This window comes from Acanthochromis polyacanthus, chromosome 3 (assembly GCF_021347895.1).
Source record: "Acanthochromis polyacanthus isolate Apoly-LR-REF ecotype Palm Island chromosome 3, KAUST_Apoly_ChrSc, whole genome shotgun sequence".
Taxonomy (NCBI): Eukaryota; Metazoa; Chordata; class Actinopteri; family Pomacentridae; genus Acanthochromis; species Acanthochromis polyacanthus.
This window is the reverse complement of record NC_067115.1, coordinates 46212670-46233193: the sequence shown is the minus strand read 5'-3', so window position 1 is coordinate 46233193 and position 20524 is coordinate 46212670. Positions and strand designations below refer to the sequence as shown.

General features: G+C 43.0%; 1 protein-coding gene across 33 annotated transcripts in view; it reads left to right on the top strand.

Moving 5' to 3' along the window:
- The window catches only part of LOC127533427 (gastrula zinc finger protein XlCGF26.1-like), a 277821-nt gene that overhangs the window by 215517 nt on the left and 41780 nt on the right, over positions 1-20524 (top strand). For 4 of the 33 annotated variants that reach the window (XR_007941188.1, XR_007941190.1, XR_007941189.1 and 1 more), the window contains one exon: positions 13-3428. The exons of 28 other annotated variants lie outside the window; for them this stretch is intronic. The gene's annotated coding sequence lies outside the window, so the exon portion shown is untranslated. Of the gene's footprint in view, positions 1-12; positions 3429-20524 lie in introns of those variants that run through there. One more of the 33 variants, XR_007941187.1, reaches the window with a different exon arrangement.

Here is a 20524-nt window from a genome sequence, read left to right as displayed (position 1 = left end):
GTTGGTTTTCAGTGTGAACACTTCTACCTAGATTTTGGACCCAAATTCCACCCAACATTTCAGGTTTTCCTGGAAACAAATCCAGATTTAGTGACTTTAACAATCCAAGACCAAGAGGAGACAACTGTCTGGAAACGTAATGTTCATCTGAGAGGTAGACTTCACCCTCCTGCAGCAGCATAAACGACTTCTTCTGCTACAGGGATGTTTTGTTGAAGGTCTTCTGATGTCACTTTTATTTCCTTCCTTTCCATCCAAAACTCCTACCAGTTTGTTTCAGTGTGTTGTTAATAGTTTTGATTTCACTCTTTTGCAGATGTGCACAGTCAGCTGCAGACATTACACGTGTGTGGTTGGTGCTTTTGTACTACTTCATAGTCAGCTGGAGTCAGTGTGGGACTGTTCTAGACATGCACAGTTGGTTATCTACTTATTCTGAGCATGTGCACTATTGCAGCATAGTCATGAATTCTGGAATATCTAAGGCTGGTCTAATAAGGAAGAAAACTGTCCATGGGGAAACATCGGAAAAAACAGATAAAAGTTTCAATCTCAGTTGACTGGAGAAGTGTGTCTCTCTTAGTTTGACTGACAGCAGCAGGAGGGCATGTCCCTGTCATAAATTGACCTCAATGTGTGCTGCCATGACAACACTGACTCCACTGTTTACTCCACACGTGGTCCTCAGCTGTAGATGGACACAAACGTAGGGGGAGCTATCATGAAGCCAAAGAACATGACTTCTGTTTGATGCTGTGGTAAAAGAAGAACAGGGAACAGGACAGAGCTCATCTGGATGCTGCAGCAAACCAAAGCAGAACAATGCTGCTGTAGAAATGCTAGTTTGAGATTAAACGTGTTTTCCCCCGTTTTCTTCCATATCCAAGAAGGGACACAGAGCAGAGAGTCCAACCACAGAGAGTCCAACCACAGGACTGGCTGTTATCAGTTCGGAGACAGTTGATTCAGGGACTGTCAGACGTTACTGTGGACCAGCTCCTGGACAGACTCTATGACCAGGGCGTCATCAGTGAAGAAGAGAAGGACGTCATAAGAGCACAGACGAGAGCAAATAAAGCACGGCAGCTCATCGACCGGGTTCATAGAAAGGGACCTGATGCTGTTTCATGTCTGAAAACTGCTCTTCATGAGGTCGACCCGTTCCTTTTCAACAGCCTGAACCTGACATAAAAACAATAAAGTGTGGGGTTGAGATGTTTACCTCCTGTAAGAACTGCTCTTTAAACACTCTCACATTACCTTGAAATGACAAGCTCTGCTTAAAGTCTTTGACTCTGAAACTGATTTTATCACTATAATCCAGCTAAACCTGGACTGCTTCTGACATGTTGAGCAGGTTCCACCCAGCAGGTGTGTCTGCAGGAAGCTGGTCTCTGGATTTAGCCAAAATAAAGATGAAGTGGTTCAATCTAAGAAGACGAGACTGAGAGTTTTTATTTCTGCCACTAGATGGAGACGGATCACTGCTGCATGAGGCAGGAATGAAACCCAGAGAAACAGCACAATAGCCTAGCCATGCTACACCCATGTTTCTGACGGCACAAGGGTCTAGGGAAGCTCGACAGGGAGGGAGGCAGGCTAAAAGGTTGTCTAGCAAATCCCTCTGCAGCAATTGGGTAGGTATACAACCAATCAGTGCAACGAATAGGCTGACGTAGTTCCTAGAGCACCGGCGGATTGTGGCTAAGTCCCATTAGCTTCCCAACCAGCGGAGCCAACTGGTATATTAAGGATTTGCCATATCCCGTCGGCATAAGTCCAAATACATCTTTCTTCTCAATGAAACACTTCAGTGCCGTCCTTTGTTTATCTTTCAAGTTGAATTTTAGCTTCAAATCTTTAAGGGCTGTGGCCAAAACCGAGTCGAAAGATAACTGTTTATTGTGCGCCGGTTGTTTCTGTCAGAATCGTCACGCCTCTGTCGTCACTTAGTTACACCCGCCTTCTGACTCTACACTTCATGGTGATTCGTCCGGCCAGTTTTAGGAGAATCCAGCCTCGAGCCTTATGGAGGGTAACTAGACCCTCCCTGGCAGAGAATTAAATTCGTTGCTGTGGGTTGTCTAGCGCGGCTAGGCTAACAGCACAAAGCTATGAGTGCAGATTAGACACCTCATCCTGAAAGAGATTCTGCTACAATCTTTTTTTTCTTCTCCAGAATTTATTTTCATATCCACTTTTTTACAACAAGTCAGGACTCTCTGGGATTCAATCTGGAGAAAGTCGTGTTGTTGATCCACCAATAGATGGCAGCAGAGACTCACACACAAACCTCTGTCCTGTATCCAAACCGCTCAAATGTTTTCTGTTTGCGGACAATACGACTTTATTTTCTGGTGGGGATGATTTAACACAGGTGTTGAATGTGGTTCAACAAGAATTTAAAAGAATAAAAACATGGTTTGATGTAAATAAATCATCGTTGAATCTTGAAAAAACGAACTTCATGATATTTAGTAAGAGAGGGAGAGACACTGGTGCTTTATTATAGATGGTACTGAAATCAGTAGAGTAACGGAAACCAAGCTTCTGGGTGTCATTCTGGACGAAAATTTGTGTTGGAAATCACATATCCAGTATACAAAGGCAAAAATATAGAAAACAATAGCTATGTCACACAAAGTAAAGTTTTCACTGGATAACAAAGCATTGTACATTTTATACAACATGATTGTTCCACATCTGACCTACTGCAGTGAAGTATGGGGAAACGCCTGCAAAACATATACTCAGTCAGTTTTCATTTTGCAGAAAAGAGCCATAAGAATAATCAGTAGAAAACGACATAGAGATCCTACTAATCCATTATTCCTTCAGTTAGAATTACTGAAACTTCAAGAATTAGTAGATTGCAGTATTCTCCAAATTATGCTGAAAGCTCACACAAATACACTGCCAGTTAACATCCAGAAAAGATTTGGAAAAAGAGAAAGCAAGTATGACTTAAAAGGAACAGAGATCTTTAAAAAAAAAAAAACAAGTTTCAAGACTAAATCGATGGAACGTTATGTGTCTGTAAAAGGAGTCAGTTTATGGAACAATCTGAAGAAAGAAATCAAAGAATCCAAGTCAAACACCACCTTTAAAAGATTAATTAAAGCCAGTATGTTAAAGAAATATAATGAACTATATTAGTTACATTTGATTGTCATTTGATTGTCATTTTTTTTGTGAATAGACTGAATTGTAACTGGAGAACCAAAATAGTATGTGACTGTTTTCTTTGTTGTTGTTTTTAAGTTCACTTTTTGTAATTGATTTCTGTGGATAAAGGCAAAAGACAAAATAAGACTTGTCTTCTTTCTGCTGCCTTTCATTCCAGTTTGGAGAATGTTAGCATTTACATAAAACGTTTTTTTTTGTTTTTACAAATGAATGAAATAAAGAAGAAATGAAATGAAATATCAGAGGGAAAAGTTCACATGTGTCTTATTGTGAGTGGTCTGTGGTGTTAGCAGTGTCTTTGTGTTTCTTTGTGTCAGAGTTTCCAGTAGAAGAACCCGGTCAGTGATCAGAGTGGCTGATATGTGTTCGTCTCTGTTTGTGCTCCCATCGCTCAGGAAAAGCTCAAAGCTTACCTTCATGTTTTATTGTCCTTTCACACAATAAATCCTGGAAAGAATCAATATTTAACTGTCACTTTGTAACCAGTTTACTGTTCCTTCAGACTGTTTTGACAAATTACAGTAAAATCAAAGGGAAAAAAATAATTATTTTACATGTTAACAGTAAAAAACAAACAAATAAAAAAAAACAGGTCAGAGCTGTCAAACACATTCAGGTCAAAAATCAGTATTTTTATCAAAGGAATTTTTTTTTTTTTTTACCACATTAATAGCACATGGTATGAATGTACTAAAGTAATATTCATCCATGAGGACCAGCTGGACCAGAGATAGTCTCTGATTTCCCTTTCTCTGTCTGAGCTCTGCAGCCTTCATTTCTTAATTTGTCTCTCTTTTTTCTATTTTTTAAATCATTCTATGTCTCCTTTTGCCCCGTCCGTGGTATCTGGCTCTAGATGGGGCAGTCCTCTCCCCCTCCCTTCCTGACATTAATCAGGTGCAGCTGGGGCAGGAGGCAGCAGGTGTTCTGCGTCTGCAATCAGCTGATCTGGAGCCAGCAGGTGGGAATGGTTCAGCCAATCACTCAGAGCAGAAAAGCAGACCTCAGCCTTCACTCTGCTGGACCGAGAACAAAGCAACAGTTACTTCTGCTTCTGGTTCAGTTCAGCTTCTGGTGTTTTTACATTCAGTAGTGATGCAGGTGAACCTCATGAAGCTCTGAGGCTTTCCATAAGGTTCGAAGGTTCAGTGACATCTGGTGGACGACTGTAACCATAGCAACCTCTGAAGAGCACGACTGAAGCACCGACACTGTTTCAATCCATGTCAACAATAAATGACTGTGTTCATTCATGTGTTTAGTTCATTTATAATAAATGATTATATCATCATTACACAATAAAATAAATTATACTTGTTAGACATGTAGAAGTACAACTAAGTTTTTTGTTAAAAGGAGTAAAACATTAGTTTTTTATTTAAAAAACAACAACAAAGAAACGAACAAAAACTAATATGCAGACACACTGACCCAAACTCTAAAATACATTCCAGATTTAAGAAAGAATAAATGTAAATGACAGAATATGAAGCGTTAAATGTTGGTTCAGGTTCATTTGGAGCTTTAAGCTTTATTTAAAAACTGGACTAAAAGTCTGTAGCAGGATCAGAGATCCTTCCTGCTTTGCAGCTGATCGTGGTGTTTGGGTGAACTCAGAAACATCTTGTTTTTCTGTTTAGTGTTTTACTGCAGCATTTTTAAGGAAAACCTTTAAAGCTAATGGTTTGTCTGTCACTTGGGGACTTTTGGGATCCATCAGGAACGTTTGTTCACAGAGGCAAGGTGACAAAGGTTTTTTTTTCACAGGTTTTAATTCAGAAATACTATTTTTCTGCTGTGGCAGGCTTCAGTCTGCTCCTCTTCTGGCTCACTAGATCTCCAGCTTTAGAAAATCTCCTTTCACAGGGAACGGATGACGCTGGGATGCACAGATACTTACAGCCAGTTTCCAGAGTGGAAGATACAATGTCTGATGTGCTGCCCAGTATGTCAGGGGATCATCTGTTCCTACCAGATGTTGCTCTTCTAAATACCTGACACAGACAGAAAGGCAATGAATGAGTGAATGAAACAGCTGATATTCCAGCAGTACTCCATATACAAACCTCTGAATCTCCACTACAGCTGGTGTGGTGCTGAGACTCTACATGCTGTCCAGCAAAGCCCACAAGTTGTAGTTCTCTTCACTGGTAGATGATGCTGAGTTCTCCAGAGGAACATCTTCTGTTGACTCTTCAATAAGGCTGGAACACTCCCTGTCAGCCTTTGGATTGCTAAAGTCAACCTCTTTGAACCGTGGATCCAGGATGGTGTCACAGACGAGGAGTTCACCTTTTCCAGGACACTGAATTCTTCATTCATGTTTTGTCTCCAGTGATTGGCCAGTGTGGCACCAATACAAGGATCCATTTGGACACATTCAGCAGAAATAACATGTCTGAGCATGTTGGTGATAGGAATGGCCTTAGACCCTGACACTCTCCTCTCCTCAGAGAGCCCGACAGTTGCCTGATGGATGGTTTTAAAACTGTCAGCCGCTTGTTGATTGGCTCATATTCATGGGCAGTGAAAGGCTCTATGTCAGTGGTTAGAGATGCCAGAGCTGCCCCTAATGCTTTACTCTGCTCAGAAAGCCTTTCAAACATGACAAAGGTGCTGTTCCATCTGGTATCCACCTCTCGGATCAGCTTCTTTTGTTGCATGTATTACCTTGAATAGAACACAACTTTTCTTTGGCTCTGAAGCTTGACTTGAAGTGTGCTACTATTTTGTGAGTCCTACTGCGCATGTTTTCCAGATCTGTTGTTTCAGAAAGTGTTTTCTTGACAATAAGATTAAGCATGTGGAAAAAGCAATAAATGTGTCTAATGTTTAAATGATTGACTAACGCTTATAACAGTTTGTTTACATTTTCCAAATCACATTTTTAAAATCACGTCATTTTTCCGTGAAACAACTCACGGCTTTTATTTTGAAAGAGAAACCTGTAAACATTGTTTATCCGTAATTCCGCTAACTTAACTGAACATGGGCTGCAGTTCCCATCATTTAAACATCAATATGATGCATAAATGCAGATGGACTCATATCTTTCACGATGCAGACATTTTTATTGATGTCTAGGATATTTTATAGATATAAATATATTTGATAGAAATATTAGAAATGGATTTCTGTTTCCTCATAATAATTGAGTTAATGCCATTAAACGTTCATCTGTGATTCATCTTTAGTGTGAAACTTATTTTGCGGCTATATTTTAAAAATGTTGCTCATTTTAAGGTAAGACATTAAAGGATGGTTTTCTGAGTTCAATGACTTAAAGGTTGAATTGATTAAAAATGTGTTTATTTCAATTTTAAATGTCTGGATTTAATGACTACAGTTGTATTTTTATATTATTGTGAATTCTAAATGAGATCAAACACCAGATGATGGATCAGTTCATTCAATTTTACACGCTCAGTATTGATTTAATGAGTGTTTTCTTTCATTTCATGTGTCTGTATTTAAAATGACTCGTATTAAAACATGACTCGAGTGAAACAGCTTTGAAAGAAGTCCAAAGTCTCACTGTTTCCTGTTCAGTCCCTTCAAATTAAAGCTCCACAGTCTGAGTGCTGACCTCATCAGACTGGAAATGAGCCGATCTGAGGATTCTTTAGGATCCAAAGCTGCTTTTTACAGCCTTTTACACAAATCTCTCTCAGAGATTTCCTCTGCCGTTTTTACATCTGCTTGTTTTCTTTTCAGATAAAGTTGAGAGCAGAAAGACTCACTGGCTTCTTTTCTCCCTCAAATGTTTGAGTGTTGCTGTGCTTGTTGTAAATGTTCCACATGAATCCATGTTTCCTTCTTTAATGCTCCTCATGATGCTGGACTAAAGATGTGCTCTACATGGATCATCTGCTTTTAAAATGACGCAGCAGCAGCAAACATCTCAACTAAAAGTCCCTCAGAGATAATCTTCAACTGGTTCATGGAGCCAAGCTCACTTTAAAAGCAGCATCAGCAGCGTCTGTTTCAGCCTCACATGAAAACTTTGAGCTTTTTCCTTCTGATTTGATCTCAGCTCCAACGTGAAGGAGTGCAGAGACCACACAGAACAAACCTGCATCACTTTGGATTTCTCTTCTAAAGCACCAGCTTTCTTTCTGTTGGCTGAGCAGAAGTCTGTTAGTTTAAATAGGCTTAATTATTTAACAGGACATGATATGGATGCAGACATTTAGGCTATGTGTGGATAAAACAACTGCACAGTCAAACAGCCACTTAATATTTAGGCTTCTTTACAATGTAAAACATGATCAACATGAAGTACCTCCATGAAATAATGCCGAGGTCTGACCTGTTTGAACAATGTTTTTATATTTCATCTTAAGCTGCTGCCCCGTTTGCTTCTCCCCCGCAAAATTTCCCCTAAATGAAATAACTTCATATTCTACCGTTCAGACAGTTATTCCCTGTAATATTACTACGATTACAAAGGACTACATTTAAACTTACGCATTGATCCGGGCTGTTCTCCACGCCGTCTCTCTCTCTTTTGCAGCTGCAGCGGTGTTGCACTTCTTTCTAAAAACGTGTTCAAACTCGCCTCGTTAAAAACTTCCAGTTCAAAAACGCAGCCTTTTGCTTCCCCGTTTCCATGGTGACTCGTTGAATCGGGGTTCCATTGATGCTGTCTTTTCAGAGTTGCGGTGCACGCGCTTGACTATTAAACCAACTCAAACCAGCCGTTGTGAAACCGAAAACTCAGAGTTTTCTATCTCTGAGTAGATCAACTCAGAGTTGCGGAAGAAACTCAGAGTTTCTTGAACTTGCTTCGTCAAACAGGCCTGTGGTATTGGAGATGTTTGACGCTGTCCAGAGATGAAGACAACAAAAGAAGTGGAAACTTTAGTTGAAATGTGCGCTGTATCAGAACTTATTCAAAAAAGCTGTATCCGTCTCTGATGCTACACATCAGCTCTTCTTCAGAAAGATCAGAAACCAGCTTGAGAATGTGTGAAAATGGCAACTTTTAACAATGTTTTCTCAAGTTTTGTTGTTTCCAGTAACATTTTCTATTGTGACACTTCCAACATGGAAAAAAATGCATCACAGATTTGATTAATAATTCATATTGTGTTAGAATATGTGAATAATAATGTTAAAATGACACAATATTATGTTAAAAAAATGTTGCATATTAGTAAAATACATTACAAAGTTTGCTAATGATAACTGCTACTTCCATGTTGGAAATGAAACTGTTTTTCTAATTATGATTTGACAGAACATGGTCTGGTGGTAATAAACATTTTATTATTATTAACATGATTTGGGTTTTTATTATCACTGTAAAGAACCTTGTGATTTTGTAGCTGTGAAACGTGCTCTAGAATTAAATTTTACTTACAGCAAAAGTCATTTCAGTTAAAATGCTCACTATATCAGAACTCATTTAAAAAAAGCTCTTTCCAGCTGTCATTCTGTGCAACAACGCTTTCAAAAGAGCAAAAACAAAAACAAAAAACGCCTCTGGTAAGTATAAAACGGCACTTTTTAAAATGTTTTCTCAAATTTTGCAGTTGAAATATATTTGAAAAACATATGTTAAAATATGCTGTGTATTATGCATCAATATATGACATTTACAAAGGCTGGTACTCATCTCCTATTACTATAAGTAAAGCTTTTGTTAATTTTGATGTTACAGAATATGGTCAGGTGGTAATAAAGATTTTAAGTTAACATGCACTGTTTTTATTATATTGGATCAGTTATATCTAGAGCTGATGTGCAACAAGAATATGATGTTCCGTTAATGTGCATTTTAATTTACTTTTGCACCTAATCTTACCAATACCAGTAATCTGGAGCCTAGATGGATCCTACACACTCGAGATGTTTGAGATAACCCTCAGTTAAAGCCTGTTTATCCCACAATTCCTCACGAAAAATTCATGTTGGTTGTCAATGTTGGGAAACTCACCCAAGAATCAATAAATAAAAATTTATTGAAGCTATTAAATTCAAACTACAGCCCATACTGATGAAATTCTGACTTAACATGAATTATAGTTAAAAAAAGAACTACTGAAAAGGCTGACAAAATGATGGTTACCTCAAAAAAATTGAAAACTATTTACCAGAGTGACATGAATTAACTCAGGTTTCATTTAATTTGACATCACAGGTGTTATCCAAACCAAACAGATCAGTCTGAATATTTAAAGACAATAGTCACCTGCTTTGTGACAAGGTGACAACTGAACATGTACAACAGAAAGCCAAGGAGAGAATTGTCCCAGGACATCCGAAAAAAAATTATAGACAAACATCTTAAGGTAAAGGCTATAAGACCATCTCTAAACAGCTTGAAGTTCCTGTGACAACAGTGGCTCATATTATTCAGAAGTTCAAGACCCACGGGACAGTAGCCAACCTCCCTGGACGTGGCCGCAAGAGGAAAATTGATGACAAATTGAAGAGACGGATCGTTGGAATTGTATCCAAAGAGCCCAGAGCAACCTCCAAAGAAATTAAAGGTGAACTCCAAGGCCAAGGTACATCAGTGTCAGATCGCACCATTCGTCGTTGTTTGAGCCAAAGTGGACTTCATGGGAGACGACCAAGGAGGACACCACTGCTGAAAAAAACTCATAAAAAAGCCAGACTGGAATTTGCAAAAATGCATGTTGACAAGCCACAAAGCTTCTGGGAGAATGTCCTTTGGACAGATGAGACCAAACTGGAGCTTTTTGGTAAGGCACATCAACTCTTTGTTCATAGACTCAAAAACCAAGCATACGAAGAAAAGAACACTGTCCCTACGGTGAAACATGGAGGAGGCTCAGTAATGTTTGGGGCTGCTTTGCTGCATCTGGCACAGGGTGTCTTGAAAGTGTGCAAGGTACGATGAAATCTGAAGACTATCAAGGCATTCTGGAGAGAAATGTGCTGCCTAGTGTCAGAAAGCTTGGTCTCAGTCGCAGGTCATGGGTCTTCCAACAGGACAACGATCCAAAACACACAGCCAAAAACACCCAAGAATGGCTGAGAGAAAAGCGTTGGACTATTCTAAAGTGGCCTTCTATGAGCCCAGATCTGAGTCCCATTGAACATATGTGGAAGGAGCTGAAACATGCCATTTGGAGGAGACACCCATCAAACCTGAGACAACTGGAGCTGTTTGCTCATGAGGAGTGGGCCAAAATACCTGTTGACAGCTGCAGAACGCTCATTGACAAATACAGAAATCGTTTAATTGCAGTGATTGCCTCAAAAGGTTGTGCAACAAAATATAAGTTATGGGTACCATCATTTTTGTCCAGCCCTATTTCATTAGTTTGTTTTTTTTAATAATTATGTTAATCAACAATTCAAAAGTGATGGCTGATTTTGATGATTTTAATTTTCAATAAATTTTTATTTATTGTTACTTTTGTGAGTTTCAAGTGATTTCAGTGAGAATTGTGGGGTTTTTCCTTCTTTAACTGAGGGGTACCAACAATTTTGTCCACGTGTGTAATGTAAGATCTGTCTCCATTTGTTCATCTATGACCTGATGGGCTGAAAAGTATGTAATCGACGTAATCGACCCCAGGTTCCAAGGAGACCAGACGTGGACACCTTCAGAACGTGTTTTTTTTTAACCCTTGTGCTCGGTCCCGCCTCGGTGAGGGGCGTAATCGACAACAAACAACAAGGAGGACTACAACAACAACAACAAAACAAACAAAAAAAGATATGCCGTCTGCCGTTGACAAGAGGGCAGATAGCCGGGCTTCTGAGACACGACCCGAGATGGTCATAGCCAAGCCAGCATGACCAGATAGCGACTACGACGACGACGACGACGATGACAGAGACGAAGAGGACAGCGACTCAGACGGAGGAGGACTAGTAAGAGGAGGAGGACACAAGAAGAACAAGAACAAGAACAAGAAAAAAAATAATTAAAAACAACCCTGTGGGGTGGGGGAGGGGTGTTGTGTTCAGGTGGAGTCACTCTTTACATTGACAAGTTGTGTTTGACATGTGTTCAGCCAATGTGAGCAACTATAACAAAAATTAAACAACAACCGTATGTGACCACCACACCAGAGCAAACCTGTGGTTTTTGTGTTTTCGTGTGTATGTTGTGTGCGTTAGGGTGCATCAGATTTACATGAAAAAAAAACACTTTTATTTTTTTGTTGTGTTGTCGGTGTTTAAGTTTTGTTCAATTAGAGCAAAGAACTGTTCTGGTAAAATATTTTGTAAATTGAAGCTGATTTAGAGGTCCCCCGAGTCCTTGTTCATCATAGTAGCCACCATTTGAGCTAAAAAAAAAGGTCATAATTCTTGTTGTTTCTCTACTGTTTTACAAAATAAATGAAGAGAATGAGTCAGTAGCTGTTTTAAATGAATACATTTATTAAATATTGATATTATAAGCAAACACAAATTAATTACAGAAATAATAAAGGTCAGAATTCAAGTCATGTGGGATGAAAGCCGAGGTTACAGGCTGCTTCTGTCCTTGTTTTTGTTGGAGTTTTTTTCTTTTCTTTTGATTCAACAGCAGCGGCAGCAGCAGCGGGCAGCAGCGGCGGCAGCGGCTCAATCCGCGAGACGAGTACATCGGAGGAGGCGAACCGACCCCAAGGAGGAGGAGGATGGGGAGGAGGGAGAAGCACTGCGCCCGATGACGACGACGGAGACGAGGACGAGGGTGGCCTTTCTTCTTCTTCTTCTTCTTCTTCATCTTCTTCGCATCCACCCAGCTCCAGGACCCACGGCCTTCAGTGGCAGTGAGCGTTACAAGATGTTAAAGAAGATCAACGATGGTCTGGAGCCGCTTGACAAGGAAAGCAAAAAGTCAAAGGTTTCGGTGAAACAAGAGGTTCCTTTGCCCTCCAGTGTAAAGAGACTCCTGTAGAGAGAAGAGAGGAGTGACAGCGACTGAGAACACTTTTGCCTTCATCATGAAAATGAGCATCTTTCTCCTTCCATGCCATCGGGTTTATTTCAGGTTTTTAATGATTGGAACTCCTAATCACCTCCTGCCTCCGAAACATTGTTAAAATGTACTGCCTGATCATTTAGTCACGGTCACCAAAGACGCAGCCAAATACATAGTCTCCGCGTTCCTGGTGTTCATCCACCCGGCCCAGAGATCCAGGACACGGTCATAGAGATGACCAATCTCGAGGTGGAGGGTAGTCGAGGCCGAGGCTCCGAAACGACCGGAAAACAATGGACGTGACGGACGTGGTTTTGAGCTTACCTGGGGCTCACTCATTTCTGTCCGGTGTGTACAGGTCCAGAGGCGAGGGCCTGCAGCAGCAGCGGCGGCGGCGGCTCAATCCGCGAGATGAGTACATCGGATGAGGTGAACCGACCCCGAGGAGGAGGAGGACGAGGAGGAGGAGAAGCACCGCGCCCGACAACGACTACGGAGACGAGGACGACGGTGGCCTTCTTCTTCTTCTTCTTCTTCGCATCCACATGGCTCCGGGACCCACCTCCTTCAGTGGCAGTGAGCGTTACGAGATGTTAAAGAAGATCAACGATGGTCTGGAGCCGCATGACATGGAAAGCAAAAAGTCAAAGGTTTCGGTGAAACAAGAGGTTCCTTTGCCTCCAGTGGAAAGAGACTCCTGCAGCAGCAGCGGCGGCGGCGGCTCGATCCGCGACACGAGTACATCGGAGGAGGCGAACCGACCCTGAGGAGGAGGAGGACGAGGAGGAGGACAAGCACCGCGCCCGACGACGACGACGGAGACGAGGACGAGGGTGGCCTTCTTCTTCTTCTTCTTCTCTTGTTCTTCTTCTTCGCATCCACCCGGCTTCGGGACCCACGGCCTTCAGTGGCAGTGAGCATTACGAGATGTTAAAGAAGATCAACGATGGTCTGGAGCCGCTTGACAAGGAAAGCAAAAAGTCAAAGGTTTCGGTGAAGCAAGAGGTTCCTTTGCCCTCCAGTAGAAAGAGACTCCTGCAGCAGCAGCGGCGGCGGCGGCAGCGGCAGCAGCCAGTTACAAATAAGAAAAAAAAATTACATGAAGCTTAGTAATGACACCATGGTTGGTTGGTGTTACTTTTGAGCGGATATGCAGACAAAAAAAGAGACGTTGGGGAATCAAGACGGATGGAGAATCGAGATGGCTGGGGATAGAGAATGCGTCATAAGATGGATGGGAATTGACACGGATGGGGAATTGAGACGGATGGGGAATCGAGGCGGATGGGGATAGAGAATGTGTCATGAGACGGTTGGGGAATCGAGGCGGATGGGGAATCGAGGCGGATGGGGAACCGAGGCGGATGGGGAATCGAGGCGGATGGGAAATCGAGATGGTTGGGAATTGCGATTGATCCTGTTGGGATTTTATCGTATCTGGTGTTTGTGAAGGGTCTTAGATTTGTAACTGGTTTCAAGGTGTGAGTTAAAGAGCACAAATGAATAGAATGCACCTTTTCTCTCAGAACACTGTCTATGCCTCACTTTTTTTGTCTGTCCTGTGTTTGCTTTATGTTTCACTTGGGTGTGCACAGCCCTCAATGGCATAATGTAGGAAACAGCTTGAAATACAAATGATAGGTTAATTTGCCATGAGGGCAGGTGATGGTCACAGTCACAAATAAGAAAGAAAATTGCATGAAGCTTAAGTAATGACACCATGGTTGGTTGGTGTCACTTTTGAGCGGATATGCAGACAAAAAAAAGAGACGTTGGGGAATCAAGACGGATGGAGAATTGAGACGGCTGGGGATGGAGAATGCGTCATAAGATGGATGGGGAATTGAGACGGATGGGGAATTGAGACGGATGGGGAATCGAGGCGGATGGGATAGAGAATGTGTCATGAGACGGTTGGGGAATCGAGGCGGATGGGGAATCGAGGCGGATGGGGAACCGAGGCGGATGGGGAATCGAGGCGGATGGGGAATCGAGATGGTTGGGGAATTGCGGTTGATCCTGTTGGGATTTTATCGTATCCGGTGTTTGTGAAGGGTCTTAGATTTGTAACTGGTTCAAGGTGTGAATTAAAGAGCACAAATGAATAAAATGCACCTTTTCTCTCAGAACACTGTCTATGCCTCACTTTTTTTGTCTGTCCTGTGTTTGCTTTATGTTTCACTTGGGTGTGGACAGCCCTCAATGGCATAATGTAGGAAACAGCTTGAAATACAAATGATAGATTAATTTGCCATGAGGGCAGGTGATGGTCACAGTCACAAATAAGAAAGAAAATTGCATGAAGCTTAAGTAATGACACCATGGTTGGTTGGTGTCACTTTTGAGCGGATATGCAGACAAAAAAAAGAGACGGTTGGGGAATCGAGACGGATGGGGAATCGAGACAGATGGGGATGGAGAATGTGTCATGGGACGGATGGGGAATTGAGACGGACGGGGATGGAGAATGAGACTCCTGTAGCAGCGGCAGCGGTGCAATCCGTGAGACAAGTACATCGGATGAGGCGATCCGACCCCGAGGAGGAGGAGGACGAGGAGGAGGAGAAGCACTGCGCCCGACGATGATGACGGGCACGAGGACGAGGGTGGCCTTCTTCTTCTTCTTCTTCTTCTTCTTCGCATCCATCCTTCTCCGGGACCCATGGCCTTCAGTGGCAGTGAGCATTACGAGATGTTAAAGAAGATCAACGATGGTCTGGAGCTGCTTGACAAGGAAAGCAAAAAGTAAAAGGTTCGGTGAAACAAGAGGTTCCTTTTCCCTCCAGTTGAAAGAGACTCCTGCAGAGAGAAGAGAGGAGTGACAGCGACTGAGAACACTTTTGCCTTCATCATGAAAATGAGCATCTTTCTCCTTCCGTGCCATCAGGTTTATTTCAGGGGCGAGGGCCTGCGAGACCCTCTGGGGATCCGGACACCGGAGGACCACTGCGGCTGCTGCTGCTGCTGCTGCTGCGCTCCGGCATGCCTCATTCAGGGCCTACGAGAGCCTCTGGGGATCCAGACACCGGACCACCGTTGCTGCTGCTGCTGCTGCTGCTGCTGCGCTCCGGCATGCCTCATTCAGGGCGTACTCCAGCACGCTGCGGTTCGACGACAGAAGGACCAGAGAGTCCAGGCGACGTCGCCTCTCTTCAGACAAGTTGGCCGTAGCGACAAGACAAGTGTGGTACCCTGCGGCGAACCGGGTTGCCGGACATGTACGTCCTGGGCCCCGACATGACCGTAGACGAGAGGCCGGTCCCGTTCAGAGGTAATTGTTATTGTTTGATTTTGTGATTTTTTTTTGTTTTGTTTTGTTTTCTTATTCGTGTGTGTGTGTTACAGCTGCGTCTTTGGTATCTCATAATGACATTAATAATAATAATAATGATAAGCATTACTATAATCGCTGTTTATTTTTCTTTTCTTTTCCTTTCTTCTCTTTTCTCTCCTCTCCTGTGCTCTCCTCTCCTCTCCTCTCCTCTCACTCTCTGACGACACCGCCGCCACCGCCTCAGGCCGATGTCCGTTCAGGCAGTACATGCCAAGCAAACCGGCCATGTACGGGCTCAAGATATGGGTCGCCTGCGACGCCAGGTCCAGCTACGTGTGGCAGATGCAAGCATACCTGGGAAAGCCCGACAGACGGGGTGTCCGCCCGAGAAGAACCTGGCTCGTCGCGTCGCGATGGACCTGACGCGGGGGGCGGCTGGGTCCGAGTCAGACCGTGACGCGCAACAACTTTTAAGAAGAACAAAAACGTCCTCGTTCTCACCATGGATCAGAGTGTCACGGTCGTCCCTTCTGCCGCCGCTGCCGCCGATCCACCCGGGCTCGCGGGAGAAGGAGGAGGAGGAGGAGGAGGAAGAAGAGTAGGAGGAGGAGGAGGAGGAGGAGGAGGAGAAGAAGAAGAAGGAGGAGTAGAAGGAGGAAGAAGAAGAGGGAATCCCGCCGCTGTTCTCAAGTACAATCGTACCAAGGGAGGGGTGGACAACCTGGACACAGTCACGGCCACCTACAGCTGTCGAAGAAAAACGTGTCACTGGCCCATGGCATTATTCCACAACATGGTGGACGTCTCGGCCTACAACGCGTTTGTCATTTCGCGTGAACTTCACCCCGAGTGGATGAGCAGAGAACTTAACATGCGAAGGTTGTTCCTGGAACAGCTGGGCAGAGCCCTGATCCAGCCCGTGTCGGGTGCGACGAGACGACCCTCTACCGTCCCCAGGGTGCCAAATGTCCGTGACCACGTGTTTGCTGCTGTCGCCGCCGCCAGCTTGCCGCCTCTGCCTCTGCCTCTGCCTCTGCCTCTGCCTCTGCCTCTGCCTCTGCCTCTGCCTCTGCCTCTGCCTCTGCCTCCGCCACCTCCACCTCCACCTCCGCCTCCCCCGTGGCGCGCAGGAGACCGCGAAGACGAAGACCACTTACGTCTTCTGGTCGACCTTAGGAAAAAAAGGAAACGGTGCCTGGTCTGCCCGAGAAGCAAAGACGTCAAGACCAACACGGTTTGTCACAGGTGTCTGATTCACGTGTGTTCCGGCTGCGTGATTTGCTACTGTCCCGCTTGTGCCGCCGCCGGCGACGCTACGCCGCAAGGAGAAGGAGAAGAAGAAGAAGAAGAAGAAGAAGAAGAGAAAGCAGCTGCGGCGGCAGCGGCAGCGGCAGCGGCTGCATCGGCGGCAGCAGGAGCGAAGAAGCTGACTCTCCTCTCCCACCTGCGGGGGTCCAGAACGAACCCCCCAACAAAGAGCCCCTCCTACTTCCCTTCCTTCTCCTCCTTCTCCTCCTCCTCCTCCTCCTCCTCCTCCTCCTCCTCCTCATCATCATCATCATCATCCGGTGCGGTCAGAGGAGGAAGAGGATAATGAGGAGGAGAAGGGAGAAGGAAGGGAAGAAGGAGGGGGTCAGCCGGGCTCTCTCGCAAAATTTGGCTTCACATACAAACATCTGTCATGTTCCCACCCTTGCTTTACACATTTATCTAGTCACTTAAATATTGGAGCTCCGTCTCTCCCTGTTGCTCCGTGCAGCTCTCCTGAGGTCAGCAGGGTCTCTGCTCACCTGTTGGTGGAGGTTAAAGTTGGTGGGTACTGGAAGACAGGCTTGGTGGTCAGAGAAACGCACCCAACTTTTCATCCCCTATCATCTCCATTAAGTCCAGGGACACCAGGATCCAGAGACCAGAGTGATGACCATTACACCATGGAACTTCCTCCACTGTCCTCCACCTCATCTTCTCATCTGACAGAGATTATCAAACACAGTACTAAGTTATAACACAACAACAAAACAAAATAAAGTTAGTTTTCCCTGTATAATTCCAGTGCACCAAAGGATAATCTGAAATCAATACCAGCAGTTCAAAATATAATACAGGCTATAAACAACAAAATAACTCTCGCCAAAGTCTGAAAAGAAAGTTATAAAAAAAAGACTGCAGACCATGGGAATGTGGAATCAATAGGCTCATCAATATCACTTTCCCATTATGTGGAAGTTGCTCCTAGAATGATTCAAGATTTAGTTAGATTTAGTTTTAGGTTGTTTTGCTGTAGAAAATACTAAGATGTAGTGTGTTGTGACAGAGATCAGGGATTCTGGATGATGTTCATTTCCTCCCTCTTCTCTGCACCTCCTTCTCTTATCCATTTGAACTCCTGAGAGCACACAGAAACAGTTCATTTCATAGTGACGGTGGTATAGTGGTGAGCATAGCTGCCTTCCAAGCAGTTGACCCGGGTTTGATTCCCGGCCATCGCATGTGTGCTGGTCATGAAGACAGTAAGGATGTGGTGCCTGGAGACACACTGAACCAGAGTATTTGTTCAAATTTCCCGGGTTTCTTTCAAAGACTGTTAAAAAAAACTTTGTATGAGGATGGACAACGGAAGAGTCTATAAGAATGCAGAAATTTTGTTTACACTCATCTGGTTCCGATTAGATAAACTTCTGTCAGTTGGGGGGGTGGGGTGGGGGGTGTGGACTTCCGGTAAAAAGTGGTGGGTCTTACTGTTGTGACGGGGCAGCTTCTGATTGGGACCTGTCAAATTTTGACAAAAGGTGGTTTATTACATCTCTTTTGTGGATTCAGTCAGAGGTAATGATCTGATTAATATTGGGGGGAAAACACCTGCCCTCCAACTTAGTTCTAGCAGTGGTTTATAAACTTTTACTGCTGAGATCCACACTAGAACATATTGGAAATACACATTGATTTTGTGTTGAATGAATTGTTGTGTTAGTAATGACTGAAAAAAGTACAGATAGAAGGAATAATGGGTAGGATCAAACAAGGCATTCACAACCAAGAAAAATGCTGAATAAACCAGGTCAAAAAACGGGAGAGTATCTTTGATGTAATTCAATATGATCTCATTAACAGCTAAAAAGAATGACCTAATTTAAGACACGCCACTCCTTTGCAAATTTGAGGACCACTGTGAAACAAAATTTCAGATTTTTTTTTGCTTGTAACAACATTCTAAGCAGCCGTGTGACACCAAAATGTTTAAGTATGTGACATGCTAGAAACCTTATAGTTCTCCTGCTCAGTTTGAGACTACAAGCCCACTGACACAACAACTGAGTGATATACTGGTTCTAAAGCCTTAATACGTACCTGAAAAGAGGATAATGTTGGTATGATGATCTGGAATCACTCCTCCACGATCATTTAAAGCTCCCGGGCACACAGGCTTTCAAACACAGGTGGTCACTCAGAGACAGACACCTACAGCTGCACAATGACTGGGGAGGAGGACGGAAAATGCGGACCAGATTTTAACAAACCTGGAGTTCTCTGTAGAAAAAAGGTGAACTGGATTTCCCCAAAGGTTACATATTCCCATAACAGCAAAGTGGAACTTATCTTTTTCTGACCGTGTGATATTGGGAGTGTGGCGTGAGAGCGTGTGAAGGGACTGAGTTGTGTGTGTCTCACGGCCGAAGCGTGAGAGTTGACAGCCCTGTAAATAGATACAAAAATATTCAGAGCAAGTGGAGCAGCTAGCTAACGCTTTTTACAGTTTGGTTTACATTTTCAAAATCATATTTTTGAAATGAACATTTTTTTTCTGTTAAACAAATCCCGGCTTTTGTTTTGAAAGAGACAACTGGAAACGTTGTTTATCCGTAATTCCGCTAACTTGACTGAACGTGGGCTGCAATTATTATTCAAACATCAATATGATGTATAAATGCAGATGGACTTCATATATTTCACTATGCAGACATTTTTTATTTATGTCCTGTATATTTTATAGACAAACTTTTTTCACATGACTATTTTTGGACATATTTTTAAACAATGTTTTTATTGAACATTCATCTTTCATATATTGCACACGTGCTGTATTGAAGATAGTCACTCAGTAAACTAAAACCCACCTTCACATCCTCTGACACTGTAAAAATCAGTCTACTGCACACTTCAACCGGTCATGTGGCTGCATTGCATTCTGACTTTTAAAGGAGGATCTCTCTGAACCGCCTTTCCGATGATAAAATCCAGAAGAGATGTTTTTAAAATATGTATGAGATGCTTCGAGGGGGAGTTTTCTTGAGGCTGTTGTGGTAATTGGACATTCAGAGACAGAGATTACAACATAATTGTCTCCCTGGTAGCACAAATAGCATAGCTAACGTGTGCAGCTATAGGCTGTTCGAACACTCTTTTAGGGTGACAGGAAGGTGATTAAAGACAACCCAACAGCAATACAATGCTGATCTGTCCCTTGTTAATGCTGGAAAACATTCTGCCCTTAGTGGTGGACCTTCCATTTTATCCCAGGAGTTCAGCGTCCAGTCTGGAACTGTTCAGCAAGTATCTGATATGTGAACACCGTATTGGCAAACTCACGCTCAATCCTTTAGTGCACATTCAGCAATAAAATGGATCCTTTACAAATGATCGCTTATATAATCCATGAAACCCCTTTCATTTCTTTGTAAGTGCTGTCATCACATTACTCTAATGGAGTTTTTTCTACATTTCAGTATACCGTAAATATATGATCATAATGTGACACTGGAACCTATGGAATTATGATTTCCCTGACTAATAACTTGAAATATCCAATGTATTCCCAGAACTTTTCATTGACGGCTGCTTTGAGTGTCAGTTTCCTTCTATGTAATAAGAAACTTGATGGTCCAACACAATTCGTTGTGTAACAAACCCAATGACACACCTGCTATTTATCCACACACCATTACTGTAAACAGGAGTACATATTCAAGTATTTATTTCATTAAAAACGGTCCTGACGTAAAGGGTTCTTCTCGTTTGCTAGTAAAATTGGAAAGCGTATTGTGGTACCAGATAAAAATTTAAACGCTTTTGCAGTTCTTTAATAATCTCTTCTAAATGTGCGATCACTCAGATCATATTGATAGACTCAGCTTTGCTTATGGGGTCTAATCAAATGACGAGTCAGCGCCAAA